The sequence below is a fragment of the Octopus bimaculoides genome, chromosome 11 (genome assembly GCF_046866305.1).
Source record: "Octopus bimaculoides isolate indiv1 chromosome 11, ASM4686630v1, whole genome shotgun sequence".
Lineage (NCBI taxonomy): Eukaryota > Metazoa > Mollusca > Cephalopoda > Octopoda > Octopodidae > Octopus > Octopus bimaculoides.
In genome coordinates this window covers 79,710,683-79,716,760 of record NC_142938.1, presented here as the reverse complement: position 1 = coordinate 79,716,760, position 6,078 = coordinate 79,710,683, and the positions used below count along the sequence as shown (strand labels likewise).

Genomic DNA, 6,078 nt, shown 5'->3' with positions numbered 1-6,078 from the left:
CGACATCTTCAGAATTTTCTTTCTTGTTCTGTTCCTGGTTATCAATTTGTAAAATAAAAACAAACAATTGACTTTCTTTTGAAACCAGCACCTGCTGCTGTTGTTGTTGTTGCTGACGATGATGACGATGACAATATTGATGATAACGATGACGGTTTCTATATTATGAGAATATACTCAACAATCATGAGTGAGCTGGTGTTTTAAATCGTTAAAAACTTTTGACTTTGTAAATGTCTAAAAAGTTATTACATGTTTTATTCTACTACTTATTTCGAGTTTCGGATCTATTTTAAAACGGGGGCGTCAGTTTTCATTTATGTTTTATGTAGTGTTTTTGGTACGGAAAGACTTTCAAACTTCGTATACTTATCTATTTTGTGTTATAGAACAGAAAAATATTTTTGTATTCGAATTTATTTCATGTAAAAAATTGTCTTATTTCGATAATTTCTACTAATCACTGACGTCTATTCAGTTGAAAACAGTTAGCGCTGTAACGGTGTATATCGTATTAATCCCCTAACCCTAACTAGACTGTTAACCGTAACCCTAACCCTAGAATCCGAACTCTAAAATTGTTACACACATAGATACGAACAGCGTAATTTATTATATAAACAATATATGCGTATAAATTACGATTAAACCGGATGAAATATGTCACAGGGAATAACATTTTTATGACCGCCCAGCAGTAACTCTATTCAGCTGAATAGACGTCAGTGATTGGTTGAAATTACAGAAATACGACAACTTTAACATGGAATAACTTGCGAATTCCTTTTTTTTTGTTAAGCAGACTAAGAGTAAAAGATGTTTTATATGACACATTCTACCAGTGTCCCAAGTTTCAAAGTGTTTCGTTAAGAAAATACTGGCGCCCCCGTTTTAAAATAGATCCCGAATTTCTTACGAATATTTGAAAGTTATTCAACATTTTTCTGTTTCCATTTCATATTTCACTATTTAATAGTTTTGATCTTTCTTTATAAGTTAGAGGCCATCTTTGTCAAACTTTGTGGCTACTAGCATTTTTTTCCTTTTCTTTTTACGATCGTGTAACAATTTATTTTAAATACTAGATTGTATATCAAAGAGTAGTCATGAACAAACTGCGGTCTGTGGTACTTTATGAATGGAATACCTAATAAAAAATTGCCTTGAGTTTTAGTGGAGTTGCCCGTTAGATGATGAGCCATGTCTAGAGACAAGAAGACAGCTGTGAATACGTTTCCGCCTAAATAGGCGTCATCAGCACTGCAGTTGTCCTACCTTACTTCTTTGAACGAAATGGAGTCGAGATGGTACAATGACACATGATCATTGAGTGGTAGAGCTTTTGAAAATATTATTTCTATTCGTGAACAATGTATTCTGTAATTATTTTATAAATTTGTCGTTTCATATTACAAACAACAATTTTTTTTTTCTGCTCTAGACACAAGGCTCGAAATTTTAGAGGAGGGGGGCCAGTCGATTAGATCGACCCCAGTACGCAACTTGTACTTCATTTATCGACCCCGAAAGAATGAAAGGCAAAGCTGACCTCAGCGGAATATGGACTCAGAGCGTAAGGACGGACGAAATACCGCTAAGCATTTCGTCCGGCATGCTAACGATTGTGTCAGCTCACCGCCTTGCAAACTACGATTTCTCGTAAATAAACTGGCCCTAACGCATCAAAAAAAAAAAAAAAAAAAAACATTTACATCCCTTCCGGTCGCCAAATGAAAGGGGTATGTTATAACCGAAGACTTCCGAAATTAGAAAGGATACGCTTTGTTGTCTTAAAACTATGAGGGTAGTGTTTCAGAAGGCGCGTGGCTTAGTGGTTAAGGTATTCAGCTCACCATCGTGGGTTCGATTTCTGGCGGCGCAGTGTATCCTTGAGCAAGACATTTAATTTCACTTTACTCCAGTTCACCTGTAATTCAAAGGACTAGCCTTGTCACACTGTGTCACGCTTAACCTCCCTGAGAACTACGTTTAGGGTACGCGTGTCTGTGGAGTGCTCAGCCACTTGCACGTTAATTTTACGAACAGGCTGTTCCGTTGATCGGATCACCTGGAACCCTCGTCGTCGTAAATTACGGGGTGCCAGAACATCACGTTTTAGTTGGACACATTTTACGTCACTTACGCAACTAAAGGTCTTCAGAAATGAATGAGTCTCCCGAAAGCCCACTTCTCACTAAAAAAAAGGTGGGGGGGGACTAATCATCGATATGTTAAGCATCACACATTCCCTCTTTATTCGTATGTGTGGGTGTGTGCAACATTTAGTGCAAACTAAACCACGTTCGTGTTATGGAAGGGATTTAAACCTTTCATTCATTATTAACAAGTGAATTCATTAGATCATCGTCTGAATAATTCAAAAAGTAAACGAAAATCGTCATGTGACGAGTGAGATCGATGCAGTTCAATTTTTTTATTTTGGGATTCCGTAGATCAACACCAACAGGAGAAATGGAGTGGACGAGCTAACAAGAGAACTGACACGTGATCGCTCGACCTGCTAGAAATAACAGCAAACACCTCCTTCAAACGACACGTCTAATGTAATCTTAGAGCCCTCATTGGAACACCTTTCAACACAGACCTGCACAGTCACTGTGCTGACTTCAGACTAAACAGCATTGACCAGGAGAATATTCCAGAGGATTGCTGCTCTGGGAATAAAGGATTAGACAAGTGTTTAGTGGAGGATTGAGAAGTATTCTTCTACATTTTAAATAATGGGAGAAGACAAGACATGTCTGGAGGTGACTTGAATGAAAAAGATATGCAACTTGGTTTTTCTTTTTAGAGACGGATCCAAAGAGAATGTCGTGGCAGTACTGAAAGAATAAATAAATAAATGCTTCTTTGGGTCACTGGTTGTAGAGTATTGGTCTGAGACGAATATCTTTCTTTTGAATGTGGCGTAGGATGTTTATGTATAATTAAGCATCTTCCACATTTCGTGTAAGTTGCCTATGATGAATAACAAATTAGCACATTTTTTTGTTTTTACCTTATTCACCCCTAAAACAAACAAACAAAAATGCAAAGCAATAGGAAGATAGTAATGCTTCGATAATATTAAATTGTATTTAATTGTTTCGCTTTTCGCTCAAAATCTATGTACCTTCTACATTTTGCGTATGATCTAACAAAATTCCGTTGCTTCCCGCGCTGTTGCTATATAAACAAAGAGGTCACATGCATATTCATCAAATCTGAAAACGAAAGAGATAGATAGGAATGCTTCGATAACATTAAATTCAATTTAATTGTTGCCTTTCTCTCAAAATCTATGTACCATTAACGTTTTTGCGTATTAACGAAATTCCGTTGCTTCCTGCGCTGTTGCTATATAAACAAACAAGTCACGTGCATATTCACCAGGAATCCGAAAACGTCAGTTGTTAATATGTCCAGTGATATATATATATATATATATAGTAATTAAATTAACACCCCCGTAATGTGATTAAATTCCTGTAAGTCTAATTTTAAATGACTTTAAAAGATAGTAGCAAATTCTACAACTGAAATCGACCGCCTTCAGAAGTATAGAATACCGAAGGCTGAATACCATAGAAGTGATTCATTGGCAGAATCGGTAGCGCGTTGATCAAAACTTTCTTCAGTGTCTCAGTAGCATTGTTTTTTTTTTTGCATTGTTCTGAGTTCGAATCCAATCGATGTTGATTTTGGCCTTCATCTTTGACGATTAACTCAACTGCTGATGTCAGTTTCAACTGCTTTTCTTTCATATTTTGTGAAACAGGTTTGATATATAACAATTCAAACAGAGGATATTATTTTATTTACAGTATCAATCAATCCAAGCTATTCATGCCGATAACATCGGGATATTTTTGTTTCTTTTTTTTAAACATAATTAGACTTTTACCTCCACCTTATTAGTAATTAATGTTAAAAATAAATGAAAATCTATTTAAAATTAAATTTAAAATAAAACCATTAATTGAGAATAAAAGTCATGGAGTTGAAATCTGGGTTGAAAATTATACGTGGCGTACAGGACGTTTTTCATACACGTTTATTTTTGTTTTCAATTTGTAATTTTTTGCCCCGAAAAATAGTTTAAATTTACCTTTAATTATAAGGGACCAGTAAAGTTCTAATTATTCTTTAAAGAACATGGAGATATTCAGCAATGAATGCAAAAGTAGACGAGTGTCTGCAGAATGCATTCAGTAGTGCCAAAATAATTACATTATAGAACATTATGTAATCACTAAGTAAACGCAATATATTTCATCTCGCTACTGCATTTGCTACACTACAGAATCAGTCGCTGGACGTAAGCACTTAGTCCCTGTAGCGCAGTGGATAGCGCGCTGGACTTCTAATCCAGAGGCCGTGGGTTCGAGCCCCACCAGGGATGATTGCTTTTTTATGAATTGTCAAGAAAATTTGTATGTGATAGTGTGATCTACTCGAATAGCATTTAGATACACAAATCTATCACTTGACTTGCTCTTTCCCACTTTCTTAACAGAATAATATAGATATATGTAAATAGGTAGGAAAGAATATGCTGATTAAAATCAGAGCCAAATGACACTTATTTTATTGATTTCCCAGAAAATTAGAAGGCAAAGTGGACCTTGATTGGATTTAAAACTACTGCAAGGCATTTTCTCTGATCTCTAACCATTCTATCAGTCCACCATCTCGTTATCATTTTTTTTCCTTGATTTATTGTTAAAAATTTTCTTACTCAAAATAAGGCACTATCTCAAAAAAGCACCCACTACTCTCCCAGAGTGGTTGGCATTAGGAAGGGCATCCAACTGTGGAAACCTTGCCAGATCAGATTGGAGCCTGGTGCAGCCTCCTGGCTTGCCAGTCCTCAGACTAACCGTCCAACCTATGCCAGCATGGAAAGCGGATGTTAAACAATGATGATGATGACATTAACTTGTTTAGGTTGAATTATGTAAAATGTTAGAGAAAGAAACCCAGCTATTTCTTGTAATCCTTACCAATATACATCTGAAGCATAATTTTTTCAGGAACCCTTAAAATTTTGTTGTGGATCCCCAATTTACTAATTTGTTGTTGTGTGGACTCCCCCCCCCCCCAATCTTATATGGACGCTGGTTGAAAACTTCTAAACCTAAACAGTCTCTTTTAGAAATTCCATGCTTCCCAGTAAAAAAAGAGAGGAGGAAAAGGGTGAGGCAGGGATTCTCTTTCTCTGGAGTCCCATCCATAATGTGCTTTGCATTGTTGTTGTTTTGTTGAAATGGCAGAAGTTAGTTGAGAGGACTTCAACGATCTGGTGACACAGTGTGACCCAAAGTCATCTTAGAGAATGAAGCACATTAAAGAAAGGAGAAGGTGGGAGGTGTGAGTGTGTGAGAGGCAGGAAATCAGATAAAGAGAGAGAGGGGGAGAACGGAGAAGGAATGCAAGAGAAACGGGGTGGGGAGCAGAGATGGTGTTATAAAACTTGTTTAATTCTTCCAGTGGAATAAATCAAACTGTTTCTTGGTGAGTGGAATGAGAGGAAGAGAGAGAGAGAGGGGAGTGAAATAGACAGACAGACAGAGTGGGTGTATATGAGAGAGAGAGCTAGTGGATATGTGTGCAAGAGAGGGAGAGAGAAAGAGTGGATGTATGTGTGTGAGAGAGAGAGAGAGAGAGATAGTGAAACAGAGAGAGTGAGTGACTATCTGAAAGATAGAAAAAAGAATCAATGAGACAGAAAGAGGGAGGGAGAGAGAGAGAGTGACTGACTGAGTGAAAGGCAGCGAAAAAGAGAAATTAACAGAATGAAAGAGAGAGAGAGAGAGAGAGACAAACAGAGATGAGAGACAATCAAAGAGTGACCATCCAGTAGAGGTTGAGATTTACAATGTTTAGTCTTGACAAATGTCATGTGACAAAACCTCTCTGAGAGTCATATTAATGGTACTGTTTTTGTTGTTGCTCACCCCACCCATCCCAGTTACGCAGACTTATGGTCAAAGGCGTTCCAGCCATGACTGTTCCATCATTTAAGGAATATATAGGACTATATTATCCAGTAAAGTTCATTAAAACAACAAGGCATGA

At 37.0% G+C, this 6,078-nt stretch overlaps 1 non-coding gene across 1 annotated transcript; it reads left to right on the top strand.

Annotated features, from left to right (window-relative positions):
* The first annotated feature begins 4,329 nt into the window (after positions 1 to 4,329).
* Trnar-ucu (transfer RNA arginine (anticodon UCU)) lies at positions 4,330 to 4,402 on the top strand. Its single transcript has one exon. It is a non-coding gene; the product is annotated as a tRNA-Arg (tRNA).
* The last annotated feature ends 1,676 nt before the right edge of the window (positions 4,403 to 6,078 follow it).